Here is an 18,955-nt window from a genome sequence, read left to right on the forward strand (position 1 = left end):
GCTGCGGTATCCCAGCAGAAGTTATCTCCCGGTGGTAAGAGACGAGGACTGCACAGCTGTGCAGTCTGACTCCCACTGTAGAGAAGATGCGGCACCCGGCTCTGTGGTAGCTCCGAAGCCACGATACATGCAAGGAACGCTGTAAGTCTCTGTCACTGAGCTCCGCTCCCGGTCTCAGCTCTGCATGCTTATACTCACACTCTAAGATGGAGGATCAGAGCATACATCACACATAGCTCCACCTCCGAGAGACACTGGCACAAGGGGATTAACACTAGGGGATGCGCCCGTAGACTTCTATGTAGAAGGAGACAGGCACAGAGCACATTATCTACTAACAAGAAGGAAGGATCGCAGCAGGTATCCATGGCCGCCCGCAGCTGCATCCCCCATAGGTGTCTATGGGGGATGCTATACAGCCTTGTGTATCAATATCAGGAATGCGAATATTCCCGATATTGGCCCCCGCAGCTACCACAATCTTTTTATTGCGATAGCCTATGGGTTACACTTTGGTAGATTCCCCTCCTGGGTTCCCCAGGAATTCTCTGCCGGAAATAGCCCCTGTGCACATCGGTCACGATGACTGCACATGAGCAGCGGCCCCGGCAGCACACTCAGTGCATTGCAGGGATTGGCTCCTTTCGGAGCCCATGTCCCTTTCTCTGCCGGGTGATACATACACCGGATATGATCACGTTATACAATGCTATCTGGGTGCCCAGTATTGTATTACAGATGCGATCATTGGGAAATTGGCCCCATAGAGTGAATCCCAGGTTTTTGCCCGGGCTTGTCTAAACTACCTGGGTCTTGTTTATTTCTGAAAGGCACCAAACTGGGAACTTGTGCCCTGGTCGGCACCCCCGCTATTGACCAGGGTTTTCCCGGGACTTATGTCAACACGGGATCGACACAGGAATTTCACGGGTCTCAGGTGCATTGTGAAAGGAGTTATCGAGCAAGAACCCGGGAATTTGCAGAGGTAAAAAAAAACCTGGGTCTGAGCAGGGAAATTCCCGCGTTCTCTGGTGGGCTTGCACTTCTCCTCTCCCTGTTCCCATAGTTTTCACTATGTATATGCATGGCCTGATGGTTGCAGTCGTATACAAACTAGTAATATAGAGATAGCCAAAGCTATCATTATACAGTATTCTGTTTGACCTGACAGTGGGCCAGATGTACTAAGCTTGAAAAGTGATAAATATCACTGTGATAAAGCACCAGCCAATCGGCTCCTAACTGTCATTTTTCAAACACAGCCTGTGACATGGCAGTTAGGAGCCGATTGGCTGGTGTTTTGTCACAGTGATATTTATCACTTTTCAGGCTTAGTACATCTCCCCCAGTATCTTATTTTTTTTTGTATAATCAGTTTTTATTAGAGGTTTTAATTGCATTAACAGATAGGGGGAGAGCACTCCCAAATGCACAGACAGATAGAAATATCAGTAACAACAGAGCACATTTGGTAACTAAAAGTCGTATTGTACATATGTCAATGGGAAGAGTAAACAACCCTGTGATGGTGAATAGCTATGTTAGGAGAGACGTTTACTCAATAGCGTATAAAATAAATTTATCCCATTTCCTTGAAGGTGCTCTCACCTTGAAACACATATAGGGTATTAGACTAAGTAAGAAGTCAAAGAATAGGGGCGCCCAAGGGCAATTAGCTAGAAGTAGAAAAAAGTGTGGGACAAGAAGGGGATAGGGGTAAGAGAAGGACAGAGGGGGGAAAGAGTGTCAAAAAAGGGGGGGGGGGATTGCCACTAATATGTTGTAGGGCTGTTCCAAAGGAGAATTCAGTTGCTATCCAAGGGAGTGGCCAGGTACGTCGGGGAGGTCTTGTATTCCAACCAAGGGGCCCATGTGGTATCGAATTCACCAGATTTGCCTATCGACGAGAGGAACAGATCCTCCATTCTCATGACGTAATTCAACTTAGTGAACCATGTACGCTTCGTGGGAGGAGTTTGGGATCTCCACCTGGCTGGAATCACAGCGCGTGCTGCATTGCTTAAGTGTCGCAATAAGGAATGTTTGTGTTGAGATAGCGGGATTGTTGAATGATTGATTAGCCAGAATGCCGGGTCATGTGGGATTTGGGTTTTGAGTATGAACTGGGAGGTGTGTATAACTTCCTGCCAGAAGGGCTGTATTAGTGGACAAGTCCACCAAATATGTAGAAGGGTGCCAGAAGAGCAGCGCCAACAGAGTGCCGGCGAGGCGGGGTACATAGCGTGGAGCAGGGAGGGGTGTCTATACCATCTTGTCAGAACTTTATATTGAGTTTCTCTTATTTGGACACAGACGGAGCTTGTGTGGGTTTTTAGGCATATTTTCTCCCAGTCTTTACGCGACAGAGAGATGCCCAGGTCTCTCTCCCAAGCTGTTGTGTAGGAAGGAGCTTCAGAGGCCAGGGCATGACCGAGAATCTTATAGAGAGTGGAAATAGTATGAGTTGGGTCTTGGGTGGCGACACAAAGTTTTTCGAAGAGTGTCATCTCCCTAGCGGCTTTCTGTAGTCTAGAGCTGGATGTCAAGAAGTGTCTTATTTGCAGGAATTTCCAGAAATCCTGTTGGGGGATGCCCCATTTTGTCCTAAGCTCCGAGAACTGCTTAACTCCTGCCGACGATACCATCTGGCCGACCCTGAACAAACCTGATAGTGCCCACTGTGAGAAGTGGACTGGATTGATTCCCGGAGCAAATTCAGGATTGGCCAGGAAGGACGTCAGGGGACCAAATTTAGAGGAGATGTAGGGTTGAGTTCGCAATGATTTCCAAGTAGCAAGTGTAGGAGTAATGGTGGGGTGAGGGCTGGTCAATTTGGGGGGGGAGGGTAACCAGGGGAATATTTCTGGAAATTGTTGTACGTACAGGCCCTCCAACTTCACCCATTGTTTAAGTTCTCGATATCTCGTCCAATCTATAACTCTATTCAGAAAAATAGCTTGATAATAATTTTTTATATCGGGAAGCTGGAGACCTCCCCTCACAATCGGTTTTGAGATTTGGGAGCGGCTGATCCGAGGTCTCCTTCTTTGCCAGATAAATTGTTGGATCAGAGATGATATAGAACGAAACCAGGTCTCTGGGATTTGGATAGGGAGAGTCTGCATTACATATAGTAATTTAGGAAGGGTGTTCATCTTGACTACATTTATCCTCCCGAACCAGGATAGGAATTTCATATTCCATCTAGAGTAATCATTTCGAATCGTTTGCAATAGTGGAAGGTAGTTCAGGGAGAATAACTGGGAGTCTTTAGCGCTCGACTTGACACCTAGGTATGTTATGTGGGAAGGTTGCCATGAGAAAGGAAAAGAGTGTTTGAGGGCTGTGATGGAGTCTGCAGAGGCCGAGATGTTCAGAGCACTAGATTTATTATAGTTAATTTTAAAATTGGAGAGGTGTCCAAATAGGTCTAGTTCTGTCATTAGGTGCGGGAGGGAGTCAGTAGGGTGAGATATTATGGCTAAGAGGTCGTCAGCGAATAAGGCTAGCTTATATTCATCACCGCCAACGGTGAGGCCTTTGATAGCCTGGTTAGCCCGAATGGACCTGGCCAATGCCTCAATACATAGTACAAAAATCAAGGGAGATAATGGGCAGCCCTGCCTGGTACCGTTGGCTATGGTGAATGGCTCTGACAGGGTGCCGTTTACACGCACCCTTGCCGTTGGGGAGTCGTAAAGGGCCATAATCCAAGTGAGTGTATTGGGGCCTAGTCCCATGTGTTCTAAGATGGATTTCATAAACTTCCAACTTACCCTGTCAAACGCCTTTTCGGCGTCAGTAGAGAGCAAGATGGTGGGGGTAGAACTGTGGGATGCTAGGTGGATAAGATTGAGGATTTTGGTGGTGTTGTCTTTGGCCTCTCGGCCTACTACAAATCCTACTTGGTCGCTATGTACTAAGAGAGGGAGGAGCACGTTAAGTCTATTTGCCAAAATCTTCGCGTAAATTTTCAGGTCTACATTGAGGAGGGAGATGGGTCTGTAGCTAGCGCATGCCGAAGGGTCTTTGCCCTGTTTCGGTATCACCGATATATGGGCTTCAAGGGAGTCACGAGAAAAGCGGGAGCCAGATGCAATTGAGTTAAATGCACGGAGCAAGAGAGGGAGCAGTCTATCTTTAAACACCTTATAGTATGCGATGGTGAAGCCATCTGGTCCAGGACTTTTCCCCGCTTTCATGGAGGAGATGGCCCGGTCTATTTCTTGGGGAGTGAAGGGGGCTTCTAATGTATTAAGCTTCGAAGATGGAAGGACGGGGTAGTCGATGGATTTCAGGTAGTCTCTGATTTTTTTGTGTATGAGATGGGGATCTGTATCAGGGGATGCGTTCTCTAGGTTATAGAGCAAGGAATAGAAGTGTGCGAAACAGGCCCCGATCTCTGGTGATTTGAATTTGGGAGTCCCCCTAGTGTCTTTCACCGAGCCAATAAAAGAGGCCGAGTGTTGGGCTCGTATCGCATGGGCTAGGATCCGGCCCGGTTTGTTACCCCACTGGTAGAATTTCTGTTTACATTTGCGGATGGAGTGGATTATGTTGTTTGAGAGGAGTTTATTTAGCTGGGAACGGGCTTCTAATAATTCTACTAGGGTTACCTCTGACAAGGACACCTTGTGAGATGTCTCTAGATTGTGAATTTTCTGTAAAAGACCTGTGATCAGAGACTGTCTCTGTTTCTTTTTGTGGGTACCTAGCTGTATCAGTTTCCCGCGAAGGACACATTTATGCGCCTCCCACACGGTAAGGTGGGAGACATCGCCTGTGACATTAGTAGCAATGTAATCCTCTAGGGTTTTATCTAAGGCTTCTTTGCATAATGTGTCATATAGGAGGGATTCATTGAGTCTCCAGGTCCATTGTTTACGAGATCCGTGTGGGAGGGTCAGGGTTAAGGTCACCGGGGCATGATCAGACCATGTAATCGAGCCAATATTGGCTTCTATGAGAAGCGGGAGGTGTCTATGACTGAGGAATAAATAATCAATGCGGGAGTAAACCTTATGGGGATGGGAGTAATAGGAGTAGTCCCGTCCTGAGGGGTTAAGGATTCTCCAGGAGTCGGCCATTTGCCGCGTGTGGAGTAAGTGTTTGACGCGTCGGTATTTAGATGCGACAAATCTAGAGGATTGGGATGAGGTGTCAGTATTAGGGTCCATTGTCCAGTTAAAATCACCCCCCAAAACCACGACACCCTGCATCAAGGAGTCTAGTTTCGGAAGGAAGGAGTTAAAGAAGGATAGTTGGGCCTGGTTAGGGGCATAGATCACAGCAAAGGTGAATGTTTGCTCAGAGATCTTGCAAGTCAGTATTAGGAATCTACCCGGGGCTACCCTATATACGGCCACATCCGAGACATGTAAATCCCTGGAAAAAACAATAGCCACTCCCTTGGATTTGCTACCGGGGGTATTACTGTGAAACGCTGTTGGAAAATAGCGGTTGGTGATAGAGGGATTGCGGATCCCAACCTTAAAGTGGGTCTCCTGTACTAATGCCACGTCTGCTTTTTCTGACCTTAACAGACGTAGAAGACTGGATCTCTTCTCCGGAGAGTTGAGTCCACGTGCGTTGAGGGACAGTACCTTAATCTTCCCTGGGGTATTCATGGTGGAATGAAGTAGAACACGTTCCTAGAAATCTCAGAGTGGAGGGAGGGGGAGGGGGGAGAAAGAAGAGTAAGCATGGAAGAAGAAAAAAAAAGAGAAAGAGTACAATAACAATGTAACAACATCAGCAAAAAACCCGCAGGAGAGAGACTGAACCGTAATCCCGTCAGTCTCCCCACCGACAAATAGTCAAAGGCGGGTGTTATAGGGGGGAATGGGGGTGAACCGCTACCCGAACCATAATAATAGCAATAATATGTTTAACTGACACAGGGAGAAAAAAAGGGGGGGGGAGTAAAAAGGGTGGGTGGCCAGGGGAAGGACAGGGGCAGTAATCAAGGCCGCCGTCCTCTCCCATCGCCAGTCAGCATATGGAGGAATGTTAACTATTCACCATAACCCTCTTTAAACTACTGGAAAATGAAACAGAGCCTCGTCGTGTCTCATTCGAGGATGGAAACCACCCTCCCATAACTCTTTTCCCGCATACATTTCTGTCGAAGGGAAAGTCAATAACAATCAGAGAGTTCTTTTACAGCTAGGTGGTCTTGGGAGAGGCTGTAGTTGGCTGGGATCTCCTCCCAGTGCTTCGAACCTCTTGCCACGGTTCCCCGTTAGAAGCCCGCTTAAGGGGAGGTATATCTGAAAGAGGAAATTCCCAGTCCGGCATGGACATCTTTGGGAGGCCCAAGGAAGAACAGAAGGGAGCGAGGCCTGTGTGGGAAGACAGGGTGTACCATTTCCCAGAGGAGCAGGCTTGAAGGTGAAAGGGGAATCCCCAGCGGTAGCGAATCTGACGCTTACGGAGTTCGTCTGTCAGGGGCTTTAGGGACTTCCGCTGTTGGAGTGTGAACCAGGATAGGTCTTGAAAGAGGCTTATGGAGCTGCCGTTGAAATCAATACTGTCAAGTTGTCTGGCTTTAAACATGATTTCCTCCTTCTGGGCGAAGTAGTGGAGCCGGCAGATAACATCACGGGGCCGGTCAGTGGCGAGGCCCCGCGGTTTAAGGGCCCTGTGAGCTCTATCGAAAGTGATGACATTTTCCGAGTCTGTTCCCAGCAGTTTGTTGAATATCTTGGACAGGGCGTCCACCAGCCCAGATTGAGGGACCTCTTCTTGGAGACCTCGGACTCGGATATTATTCCGTCTGCCTCTGTTATCGATATCTGTCAGCCTAGATTGTAAAGCTCGGATTTCTTTGGACTGAGCAAGGACAGAGTCTCTCAGTTGGGTCACACAGGAAGCGCTGGCTTCCTGGTCCTCCTCTAAGGCAACCACTCTGTCAGAAAGGTGTGTAATATCGCTTTTGATGGAGGCGAGCTCGTTCCTAATGGTTTCTTGAAGGTCTTGCTTCGTAGGAAGGGCCTTCATAAAGGTCAGGATATCTCGGAGTTCGCGACTGCTCGCTGTCGTAAGGTCAGCCATATCGTCAGCTGGAGTCGAGGTTGGAGAAGCTGTGGAAGAGATAGATGATCGGGGAGGGGAACGGCTCTCCATCTGGGGGGATAAAGTGGGGTGAAGGAAGGGCCTCAGGTCCGCTTGAGATCTCGTGACTTTTCGCGGTTGGTTGCTTTTGCCCCGTTTAGAGTATCTCGAGGTACGTCTCATATTCCGGAAAGGGAACTGAAGGGAGGATGTTTGCAAGTAGTTCAGGTGTGTCAGGTACAGCAGGAAACATATGGCGACATGGCTCTTAGGGAGCGGTCATCCCCCGTGGCCTGCTTTCAGGTGCCCATCAAGTAGCCTCGGGTAGAGTATTGTGAAACAAGGGGCCCGGATAAAGCATGGCGGTATATGAGTTGCAGGCAGCAAGAAGGTAAAATTCGGATGCCGAAAGGCTCCTATGAATGTGGAGCTATTGGCGGTCAACCTTTGGTATGGTGAATGCGGAACCGCGTCTCGGACCTGGTCTAGTCAGTGACTGGCGGCTCCCCTCAGCGGGGAATGAGGTCTGCGGTCGGGAGCAGGAGAGGGGGGGGGGGGAGATCTCCGGCTGGGGTTAGAGTTAGCTCCAGCGCGCCCCTATGCACAGGTGGAATGTTTTTTCTGCCGTGACAGGTCCTGCCGCTGTTTCTGACCTCTGTGGGGGAGCAGTGGAAGGGGGGCAGTGTGTGGTTTTAGAGCCCTTCAGCCACGATGCAGCAGGTCTGAGCGTGCTTGTTACTGTGGTCCTGGCTCCGGCCTAGCAGTGAGGCCTCAGGTTATTGCGGCTCCGGAGAACGGGACATAGGGCTAGGGAGGTGTAGGGAGAGTCAGCCACTCAACTTACCCCGCTGCCCGCGTCCGATCCCGTCTCCCTCCTGCCAGTGAGTCAGTGGTGCGAGCTCCGAGCGCCTCCGTCTGAGCCCGATCCGTCCGCCGCAGTATGGCGCAGGTGCACCCCGTGGCTTGCTTCGCCCGTGAATGTGGCTCCGGAGGCTCTGGGGGTCCCTTGCAGTGAGGTGGGGAGTCGATCGGCGCCTGCGGGACTTCCACTCTGTTCCGTCGGTCCGGCTCCAAAATTGAGTCCCAGGCTTTAGGCCGGGGGGAGGGCCGCAATCCGCGGGAGTGCTTAAAAGCACTCCCCGATTCCGCGGGTCCCCTGCAGCCGCTACTGACGTGCACTGTAGCACCTACTCAGCAGGTAGGAGCAATCTGGGGAAGATTAGGCGAGTATACACCTGGAAAAGTAGTGTTTAGCTCAGGAGCTCTGGGCACAGCGTGTGCTCTCTTGGACATCCAGGCCACGCCCCCCCCAGTATCTTATTAGATACGATTTCCCAGCTGAATCGTTTTCATAAACAAGGATGAAAAATAATGACATACCGTGCCATAAGGAACTAATGTTATCAGACACATTTGGCAAATTAGATAATTTGGCTCCTAAATTCAATGAAAAGGTTTGTTTTTATTACCAAGCCCCACAACCAAAGATGGTCGTGGTTGGGTATTGCCAGTGGTAGTCATCACTGTGGCTTTCCTGCGATATTACCCCTATGCAAAGGGAAAGCTAGGTATGGCATATTTACAAAGGACTGCGGAGGTACACGTACCACCAGTTATACTCCTATGTTATCGCCATAACTGGATGAAAATAACTGAGGCAATACACAATAAAAATTAACAAATTATTTTTAGTTTTAAAATTATATTAAAATAGTATTATTATTATTTTTTATTTTAACAATATTTTTTTTACTTCTTTTTTTAATTTCATGCATTATCTTAAACTGGAAGCATATCCATATGTGACCGGGCCCAGTAGAAGGAGGAGTAATTACGCATGTATAGATGTACTGTGCAGCGTGAGTTATGGAGTCATCATGTAAATGACTCCAGCAGACTTTGGGAAGACGTATCAAGCCTACTAAAGAACCAGTAAGCTTCTAGTTATCATTTATCAAGTACATTTAATAAATAGATAGGTACTGAAGAAAAATATTGGTTGATATGGACAATGTCTCTACTTCTCTACTCTTTAGAAGGCTTGATACCTTACATCTCCACCTTAGCATCCAGGTCTAAATATATTCTAGTGATTGACCTTGCCTAACCTAGCTTGTTGTTATCCAGCTGGTCTGAGTCATCCAGATGCTGTCATCAAAGTATGGATCATTAGGGGCCCATTACATAACTATGATGTCATCACTTTCATTTTGCTAGCGTGAGGAAAAGGTCAGTCTCTATTACTAATATACTTTAATACAAGAATATGAAAAGTATAGGAATAAATAACAAAGCAAACTGAAAAAAAAACTGGTAAAAAAAAAAAAGAGTAAAAAGCAGGCATGAAGGCAAAGCAAAGCTCCTGATTAATTTCCATCTCTTTCTGTTCTCTCTTCTAACCTCTGTAGCCTCCAGAGAGGTGCTAATTAACTTTCCACAGTACCTGCCCTATTCAGCTTACCACTGCAGCCAGTAACAGGGACCTGATGTGCTTGTGGAATGAAGCTTTCTGTATTTGACCTGGAAAATTTTAGCAGAGACTGTCCAACTGCGGACTCGCCTGGTTCACCTTTATTTCAGCAGACACTGCTGTTAGTCTTATTCTTTTACAAAGTTAGTACTTAAGATAAATGTGATTTTAAAATGTACAATCTATTCTAAGTAAGGCGTCTCACGAAAGGCTCTTCTACTCCTGCAGCTGTGTCAGTCAGGGCCGGTTCGAGCCCTCTCTGCGCCCCGGGCAGGAAATGGGGTGTGGCTTAATACAGGGGGCGTGGTAAGTTACGCCCCCTGTACAATAGTAGTGCCGCTTAAATGCTGAGCGGTGCGCGATGACGTCATCGCGCACCGCACAGCAAAAGGTCCTCTCCACGAAGGGAAACTAGACGCGTAGCGTCTAGTTCCCTTCACAGGGGGACACAGCCGGGGGACACAGCGGGCAGCAGAGGGCACAGCAGTAGCGGATCTTGCCATGGTGCGGCGCCCTCCGGATGGCGCCAGCACCCTCCGGAAGGCAGCGCCCCGGGCAAAAGTCCTGCTTGCCCGTGGCAAGATCCGCTACTGGTGTCAGTGCCTACATCGTTTGTCTGTATTTCACAGAAACCTATATAAAAGACTTCTGCTAACATACAGGCCATCTACAAAATTACACCAACAATTCATCTCTTCCCTTGTCATAAAATGTCTCCCAACTCAGACTCCCTGCTCTGAGCAAGATCTACGTCTCTCTCCCACACTCATTAACTGCTCCCATTCCAGGTTGCAAGCCTTTTTTGAGGGGGCTGCAGCTGCACTTATGCTACAGTATGGAATGCCTGCCCTTGCACAACAACAATTTATATCTGAAGAATTATTTGTTATTTTCACTATTGATTTTCATTAGCCACACTTGCTTTTAGCCTCTAAACTTTAAGCGTTCCTGAACCTCCGCACATAGGTCCTGATTCATGTACGTAAAGCAAAAAAGCAAGTAAGTTTGTGTCTGGAAGAAACCATGCTGCCATGCAAAGGGAGCAAATACATTTATAATTGTTTTCTGTGCAGTGTAAATACTGGCTGCTTTTGCACATAGCCCACAAAAGTTTAACAGCTTTTTCAGTGCCGTAACTAGACATTTTGGTGCCCTGTGCTGGAAAGAGAATTGGTGCCCCCTCCATATTTGAAACAGGCATAGCAAAAAAAAAGGGTAGTGACTTTGTGGGGAAGGGGCGTGGCCACAGAATAGTAACCACTCACATTACGCTGCACACTAGTGTCAATTATTCACATTACGCAGCACAGTAGTGTCCGTTATTCACATTATGCCACACAGTAGTGTCCGTTATTTACATTATGGGGGTAATTCCAAGTTGATCGCAGCAGGATTTTTGTTAGCAATTGGGCAAAACCATGTGCACTGCAGGTGGGGCAGATGTAAGATGTGCAGAGAGAGTTAGATATGGGTGGGGTGTGTTCAATCTGCAATCTAATTTGCAGTGTAAAAATAAAGCAGCCAGTATTTACCCTGCACAGAAATAAAATAACCCACCCAAATCTTACTCTCTCTGCACATGTTACATCTGCCCCCCCTGCAGTGCACATGGTTTTGCCCAATTGCTATCAAAAATCCTGCTGCGATCAACTTGGAATTACCCCCTATGTTGCACAGTAGTGTCTGTTACTCGCATTACACTACACAGTAGTGTCTGTTATTCACATTACACTGCACAGTAGTGTCCGTTATTTACATTATGCTGCACAGTAGTGTCCGTTATTTACATTATGCTGCACAGTAGTGTCCGTTATTCACATTGCACCGCGCAGTAGTGTCTGTTATTCAATTTACACCACAAAGCAGAGCCCCTTATACACGATAAGCCAGATAGCAATGTCCCTTATACACATTGCGCAACAGCAGAGACCCTTATAAGCATTATGCCAGACAGCAGAGCCCCTTATACACATTGCACAACAGTAAAGCCACTTATAAACATTACCCCACAGTAAAGCCCCTCCTCATCATCATCATTATTCCTCCTCCACATTCCTTTTACTGCTCATTCATCATTATTCCTCCACCTTCTCATTCATCATCATTCCTCCTCAAGTCCTGGTCCTGTCTACTCAGCATTTTGCAATTTCTAGTCCCACAGCAGTTGGCAAATCGCATGTTGGCCTATGTCTAGAACAATCTGTCACTATCACTGTGATTGTGAGGTTCCCCTGTAAGTAAAGTAACACACATTACATACAGCAATTACTCACCCTTCTGCAGACTGAGATCACTGTACTTTTAAGTTTACAAGTGACATCCCCGGACATCGGATAGTACGTCATTCATGCAATGTATATTGGGGTATGTAGTTTCAGCAAAAATTGTTTATGGGGGGGGGGGGGGGAGGACGGTTGCGCACTAGTTACTCACCGCCTAATCTGGTGAGAGTCTTTTCCAACATTATTTAAATATTTTGTTTTGTAGTAAAATGAAAATTTGTATAGTTGGTGCTGCTAATGTGGTTTTTGTCAGACACGTGTAGGGAATATAGAATATGATAGCAGATAAGAACCACGACTTGGCCCATCTAATCTGCCCATGTACAGTACATGCACACACTTACACACTAGGGTTAATTTTTGGAATGCTGGCCCCTCACAACCAAGACCACTACTTGAATTAAGATAATGTAAACAAAGAAATGATGCTGGTCATGAATCTATGGTCCTTCATGCTCTGGATTACATAACAAGTAAAGCAGGGGTCTGGTATGAAATGCCGACAATGGGAAATGAGTAGTCTAACCCTCCCTCTATCCTATCCTAGCCCTAAACCACCGTTTTAGATGCATAACCCTAACACCCCCCACCTCCTGCAGCCTAAGGCTACACCCCCCCCCCCCCCCCCCAGGTGGCACCTAAACCCCCCCCCCCCCCTCATCCCCGCACCTTAAACCCAACCCTCCCCCTGCAGCCTAACCCTAACCACTCCCGGTGGTGCCTAACTCTAACCCCCCTCCCCTGCACAGGTCTCCCTGTGTATATGAGAGCAGAGACCCCAGACATCAGTCCCCTGCTGACATGTAAATGTTATTGTCCATCAATAATTAACCCCAGCGGGTATGGTTTGTTCAGGCACCATTCTTTACCTGCCTCCCAGGCTGCAGCAAGACACCAAATTGCTGTCAACTTGCTGATTGGGGGATGGCTGAAGCTATCCTCCAATCAGAGTACAGCATTCTCTATCTGCCTCCAGCCTGCAGCCAGACAACGAATGGCTGTCAGCTTGCTGATTGGTAGATGGCTGAAGCTATTCAACAATCTGATTGCTGACAGCCATTCACTGTATGGAAACATGTGGAACCGCAGGAGGGGTCATTTATGAATTTTATTTTTATTTATTGGTCTGAATGGGTGTGTAGGGGCCCCAGTACATTGCTTTGTCCAAGGCCTTCAATACAGTTAAGACAGCCCTGAATAAATGTTCTCTACAGAATGTGTTTAGGATTTTCCTAGTCCGGTGCTTAGGTCTGAATACAATCAAGCATATACCGTATGAAGAGCATAAAAATTAGCAAAAAAACAGAAAAATCAATGTATTTAATAAAAGATACAGAAGGGCTAACAAAATAAATTAAAGCCATCTTAATAATGGAGAATCCATTTAATTATTTTGATGTAAGTTTAAACTGAAGGGATTAGTATAGGAATACCTCCAAACCATCCACATTTTGTGCCAATCTGTTGTACAGATGTTTCCCTTCACATCATAGCTGCAATGCGCACACATCACAGCAGATGAGTCGCAGCATAGTGGGCGTACGCTATGCATACACTGCCGCTATGCATTCACTTCAGAGGGAGCCGTGTACGCCCATTGAAGTCTATGGGAGCCAGTTATACACAGCAACACTGTGACGGAATACATCTGTAGATTGAGAGGTATTTCCGTAAAAAAGAAATTGTGTTTTTATGTGAAAAACACTAACCATTAGTTCCTCCACGCACACCTAGGGCATGACCATGCCCATTTTAATGCAGATACATCTTAGCCATGCTCCCTGTCCTGAATTACTAGTATTGTTGGGATGCGAGGTAGAGGAGCAAGCAGGGGTGTATCAAGAGAGTAGAAGGCCCGTGTGCAGTCTCTGTCCATGCCCCCTCCTCTCTAGCCAGCAGAGCAGTAGACTCTGGGCACTAGGGTCCCTTGGAGACTCTACACTGTCCCAGTTTCTACCTCACATATGCAGGTCACTGGAAAAATGGTGCAGGGGGAAACGCCAGGAAAATGACCACCGCACCATTTTCCTGGTGGTTTCAGCAGCTCTGCTGCGACCAACGCGGGACTCCTGAGGGTAAGTATTAAAAAAATGGGTGCAGAGTGGGCCCCCCTGGACACACACTGCTCCCATTATAGATAGACCAGTGGGAGCAAAACTATGGCTGCCGCGGAGGCGGCAACAGCAATGACATCTGCAGGTATAAGGGGCTCAGCTATACCCATTTATCTACTAGACTGGCATTTTTTGATCATGGGTAGAAGCTGGGACATGTCAGCTACTGCAGATGCTCAAAAGAGCACATCATTGGCCTACTGTATGTGGGGCTGTAAATACAAGGGCCCTCATTCCAAGTTGATCGCTAGCTGCTTTCGTTCACAGCATAATGATCAGGCTAAAAATCAGCACTTCTGCGCATGCGTACGGACCGCAGTACTCACGTGCAAAGTACTTTCACACAAAACTATGCTGTTTTACACAAGGTTGAGCGAAGCTTTTCAGTCGCTCTGCTGATCGGTGAGTGATTGACAGGAATGGGGTGTTTCTGGTTGGTAACTGACCGTTTTCCGGGAATGTGCTAAAAAACGCAGGCATGTCAGGTAAAAACGCAGGCGTACCTGGAGAAACGGGGGTGTGGCTGGCTGAACGCAGGGCGTGTTTGTGACGTCAAAACAGGAACTAAACTGACTGAAGTGATTGCAAGGTAGGAATAGGTCTGGAGCTGCTCAGAAACTGCGTGAAAAATTTCACGAGCAATTCTGCTAACCTTTCGTTCGCACTTCTGCTGAGCTAAGATACACTCCCAGAGGGAGGCAGTTGCTAAAAGCAGCTAGCGAGCGATCAACTCGGAATGAGGGCCAATGATGGCCCCTTGAAGACTTTGCTAGGGAGCTCGGTGGTTGTATGTTTTGCTCCTGCGTTTGAATGTATAAAGACTGAAGAGTGAAGACCATGGACGAGATGTACTAAAGGGAAAATGCGATAAACCCCCGTTTTCTGAGGTTTTATTGCATTTTCGTATGTAATATTACCCGACCGCCGCGTTTTCGCCGATGAGGGTATCGCCATCTCTGGATGGCGATACCCTATAGAAGCATATGGGCTTCTTCTCACCACAGACGCCGAACCCGCCACAGATGCCCCCCCCCCCTCTCCCCCGGCATACGTTCCTCCAGGAAGCATGGACCCGGAAGGTAATCTCCTCCTCCCCCTAGTAACGCAGTTGGAAGTCCTTCCGGGTGAAGGGGGAGACGGAGGCGCCGGGGACAGCCTGCTGCCTGCTTTCCAGCAGGGGAGCAGGTGAAGATCCCGGGAGGTGACGGAGACCCCCTGCACACCACCTCACAGGTATCGCGGGGGGCCTCCATCACCGCATTGCTATATTGATCGCATATGTTAGTACATATTCGATTAACATCGCTGCGATAGGACGCGAGGGCGGTGATGTATATTGATACATCCCGCCCCATGTGTATGATAGGTTATACTCTAGAGATATTGCATGTAAAACAAGTAACCTATAGCAGATGAAGAAGAATTTCTACACTACGTTCTGGATCTGCTTAAATCACTGAATAATTTAAATCAATTGGCTTTGGTTGAACCTAGTTTCCCTGTAGGTCAATCTGTAATAACAGCTGAAGAAAATCCGAAAGTTAAATCACAATTAAACAGAGCAAAGCACGGAGAAAGTAATTACAGGGCCCCTCCCCCCCTGTAATACACAGGGCATGCTTGGAAAACATTATAGGTCCCTGCACTGGAATCAATATAATATAAAGTATCCATTTCTCAGAGCTGCCCTACATTAAATAAGGTGGTGTGGTCAGTTTAATCTTGAATCTCTAGACGGTGCCTGTGAAAGATAGAATGCAATTAATTTAGAAGATGTTAATGAAATTCCAAAAATCTGCATCTATTTTTCTTTCATTTGGCCCTGATGTTCCAACGAGACTTTCTCATACATGCTTGGACTCATCAATGTGCTGTACCTGCAGTTATTCACAAGAGAGAAACACCGGCATTCAAAAAGTAGGGAAAAGACTATTGTATTAAGAACTTGTCATGGTATAATGGAACCTTTTCCAGCAAATCCCTGAGAACATTTGTACACTCGAACACAAGTACAGGGGTAAAACAAGCATCTCGCTGTTCTCTATATTCTCAGTTCAGTAAACAATAAAATACAGAAAAATGCAAATGTTAATCTGTACAGATAAATGTCAATAGGTGCTGGGTTTAAACAGATTTAAAGGTCTGTGAAAACTAGTTTCTACTGTAAGTTGTCGTACATAAAAAACTAATAACATTGCTAAACAAATATGTAGATATATGGAAGGCGGTGATGATAAAATAAGGGCCTATTAGTTTAATATATTAAGAACATTTGATATATTATAAATCTTTATATATTTATATATGTCTACCAGAAATACGTTTATTAAAGCGTATCTGTAGATATTTAATTCTTTATTAATTCTTAATTCGGGATATAATGAAGTCCCAAGGCTGTGTGGGATGCTGGCCGAACTCGGATGTTTTTTTTAAAGGGGCAATCATGTACAAGGCAACTCGGATTTATTTTTTTAAAGGGGCAATCGTGTACAAGGCAACTCTGATTTTTTTTTAAAGGGGCAATCATGTACAAAGCAACTCGGATTGTTTTTTAGGGGCAATCATTTACAAGGCATGGTTTAGCCTTGTAAATGACTGCCCCTTTAAAAAAATGGCCGAATTCGGGAGGCATCCTGCACGGCTACCGAACTTGGACGTCATTACATCCCGCCTCTTGTCTTTACATGGTTCCCTCATTATGTAGGCATGTCCGAGGAGCTAATGTTTTAAGTATTGACCTAACAAGATTTGCTGTTCAAGTAAAACAAAATAGAACTGCAATAGTTGGATCCCATATACACTTTTTCTTTTAGCAGAACATAGTATTGTGGCAAGTTACATCAAGGTATCAACACATTTAGTATATGTCTAAATTTGTACCAGAAATATGAGCTTAGAAATTGTCAGAAATGAACAAGTATGTATATATTATAAATATATTATTTATATATATATCTATATATATATCTATATATATATATATATATATATATATATATAGCATTTTATAAGCTACTTTATATTTTGAATTTGGTGGTCCATACTTGCAAATTCTTCTTAAACATTCAGGACACTCCCAAACCTTGACACCCTTCGATCCCCAGCCCATTTCTGTAGTGTAATGGGTAGGACGTATAAGGACATGATTTTCAGCAAATTCCGACATCATTGTCCTGCCTGCACTTTGGGACCATGATGACATATGAAAATGCAATCCTATGACACTTGTCAGCTGAATCCATGCTTACCAACTTTCACGGAATATCTGGGAGCCCCAATTTTCTGGGGAAGCTCCTGGCTTCCCGGGAAAGTGGACAAGTCTCTCACTGTCCGCATTTCCCCACACTTTCCAGCACTGCAGCACTACAACTGTCTGTGAAAGTGGGCGGTCCAGGGGGCTGATGATGCCATTTGTGCTGAATTGTGTCATCGTAGCCAACCCCCCCCCCCCCCCCCCGCTGTACAATGCCTCCACCACTTCCTTTTACACTGCATCACCCCTATGACAAGCCGCACCCTCCGCATCACCCACCACTGTGCCGATCAGGCTGCCCTCACCCAGTGGGAGCAGCCATAAAGTCAGTTACTATGGACAAAATGCTCTCAAGATTTAACACTTAGGGGGATATCCAATTATCCCCGTTAAAACATCGGGTCCAAAAAACTGCAGTTTTTCAGACTTTTTTCCGATGTTTCACCGATTTTTTTTTTTTTACAGGCTATCCAGATGTAAAAACACACAGATTGAGTGAAACCTGTGTGTTTTCGTGTGAAACAGCCCTGTTTTCGGACGAAAACGGGGCTGTTTCCGGGGATTCCGCTTCGCCTGCCGGAGGCAGGTGAAACAAAATCCCAGATAAGCCGTGGCACGCGCCGTCTTATCGGGGCTAATTGGATATCCCCCTTAAGATTTGTTATAAAATTTGCATTTTTTCATGCATTCATATACACACATATTTATTTATTTATTATTTATGTATTAACAGTTTCTTATATAGCGCAGCAAATTCCATTAAACTTTACAATTGGAAACGACAATAATAACACACAGTCATAGCGGTAGGAAGGCCCTCCTCATAAGCTTACAATCTATAGGGAAATAGGTGCTATCTATTGCATAATGGTCCACCAGATTGCATATGTTGACAGACTTGTAAATTAGAACTATTTAAATAAAATGCTTTCTTAAAAGTTAAACCTAGTTATTAAACATTTTTATTCGTACAGGTCTATGTATCAGCTGCCTAAAGGGACAATTTGGATTGAAGAACGATAGATAAGATGACAGGAATATTGTCCCAAAGAAGGGACAGATGGGAGGTATGGACTTCAATGAAGCTTAGAGCAATAAGTTACAATGCAATGTTACAATGCCCAGAAAATTATTTTTAAAGAAGACTCTAATAGTATCCCTCAGCTATACTGCAGTCAGGATTCACAAATGACTCACCCTCCACCCACCGCTTGCCTGAAATGAAAATGTTTGCAAACCACCTGCAAATGGCCTTAATATATAAACTTTATTGTCATGCATTACACTACGGGCTACAAACATCTCATAATGTAGACAGCTACCAGGATTGCTCTTCACGGCCTCCTGAGTCTTTAGACTATTAAGGAGTGTTGGCTAAAAGTGCTCTGTGAATATCAGGAATTCAGAGAAGGAAATAATATTAAAAATAAAAGACACAAGGTATGTGTACGCACAAAGGTGGTCATTCCGAGTTGTTCGCTCGTTGACGATTTTCGCTATATTGCGATTAGTCGCTTACTGCGCATGCGCAAGGTTCGCAGAGCGCATGCGGTTAGTTATTTTACACAAAAGTTAGGTATTTTACTCACGGCATAACGAGGATTTTTCATCGTTCTGGTGATCGCAGTGTGATTGACAGGAAGTGGGTGTTTCTGGGTGGAAACTGGACGTTTTCTGGGCGTGTGTGAAAAAACGCTGGCGTTTCTGGGAAAAACGCAGGAGTGTCTGAAGAAACGGGGGAGTGTCTGGGCGAACGCTGGGTGTGTTTGTGACGTCAAACCAG

The 18,955-nt window shown here is 46.0% G+C and overlaps 1 protein-coding gene and 1 long non-coding RNA gene across 3 annotated transcripts in view; one reads left to right on the plus strand and one right to left on the minus strand.

Annotated features, from left to right (window-relative positions):
* The window catches only part of NXPH4 (neurexophilin 4), a 436,473-nt gene that overhangs the window by 112,306 nt on the left and 305,212 nt on the right, over positions 1 to 18,955 (minus strand). The window lies entirely within an intron of this gene.
* The window catches only part of LOC135050680 (uncharacterized), a 53,749-nt gene that overhangs the window by 8,173 nt on the left and 26,621 nt on the right, over positions 1 to 18,955 (plus strand). For both annotated transcript variants that reach the window (XR_010241740.1, XR_010241739.1), the window contains exon 2: positions 18,147 to 18,239. This is a non-coding gene — a long non-coding RNA (uncharacterized LOC135050680). The remainder of the gene's footprint in view (positions 1 to 18,146; positions 18,240 to 18,955) is intronic.

Source organism: Pseudophryne corroboree, chromosome 2 (assembly GCF_028390025.1).
Source record: "Pseudophryne corroboree isolate aPseCor3 chromosome 2, aPseCor3.hap2, whole genome shotgun sequence".
Lineage (NCBI taxonomy): Eukaryota > Metazoa > Chordata > Amphibia > Anura > Myobatrachidae > Pseudophryne > Pseudophryne corroboree.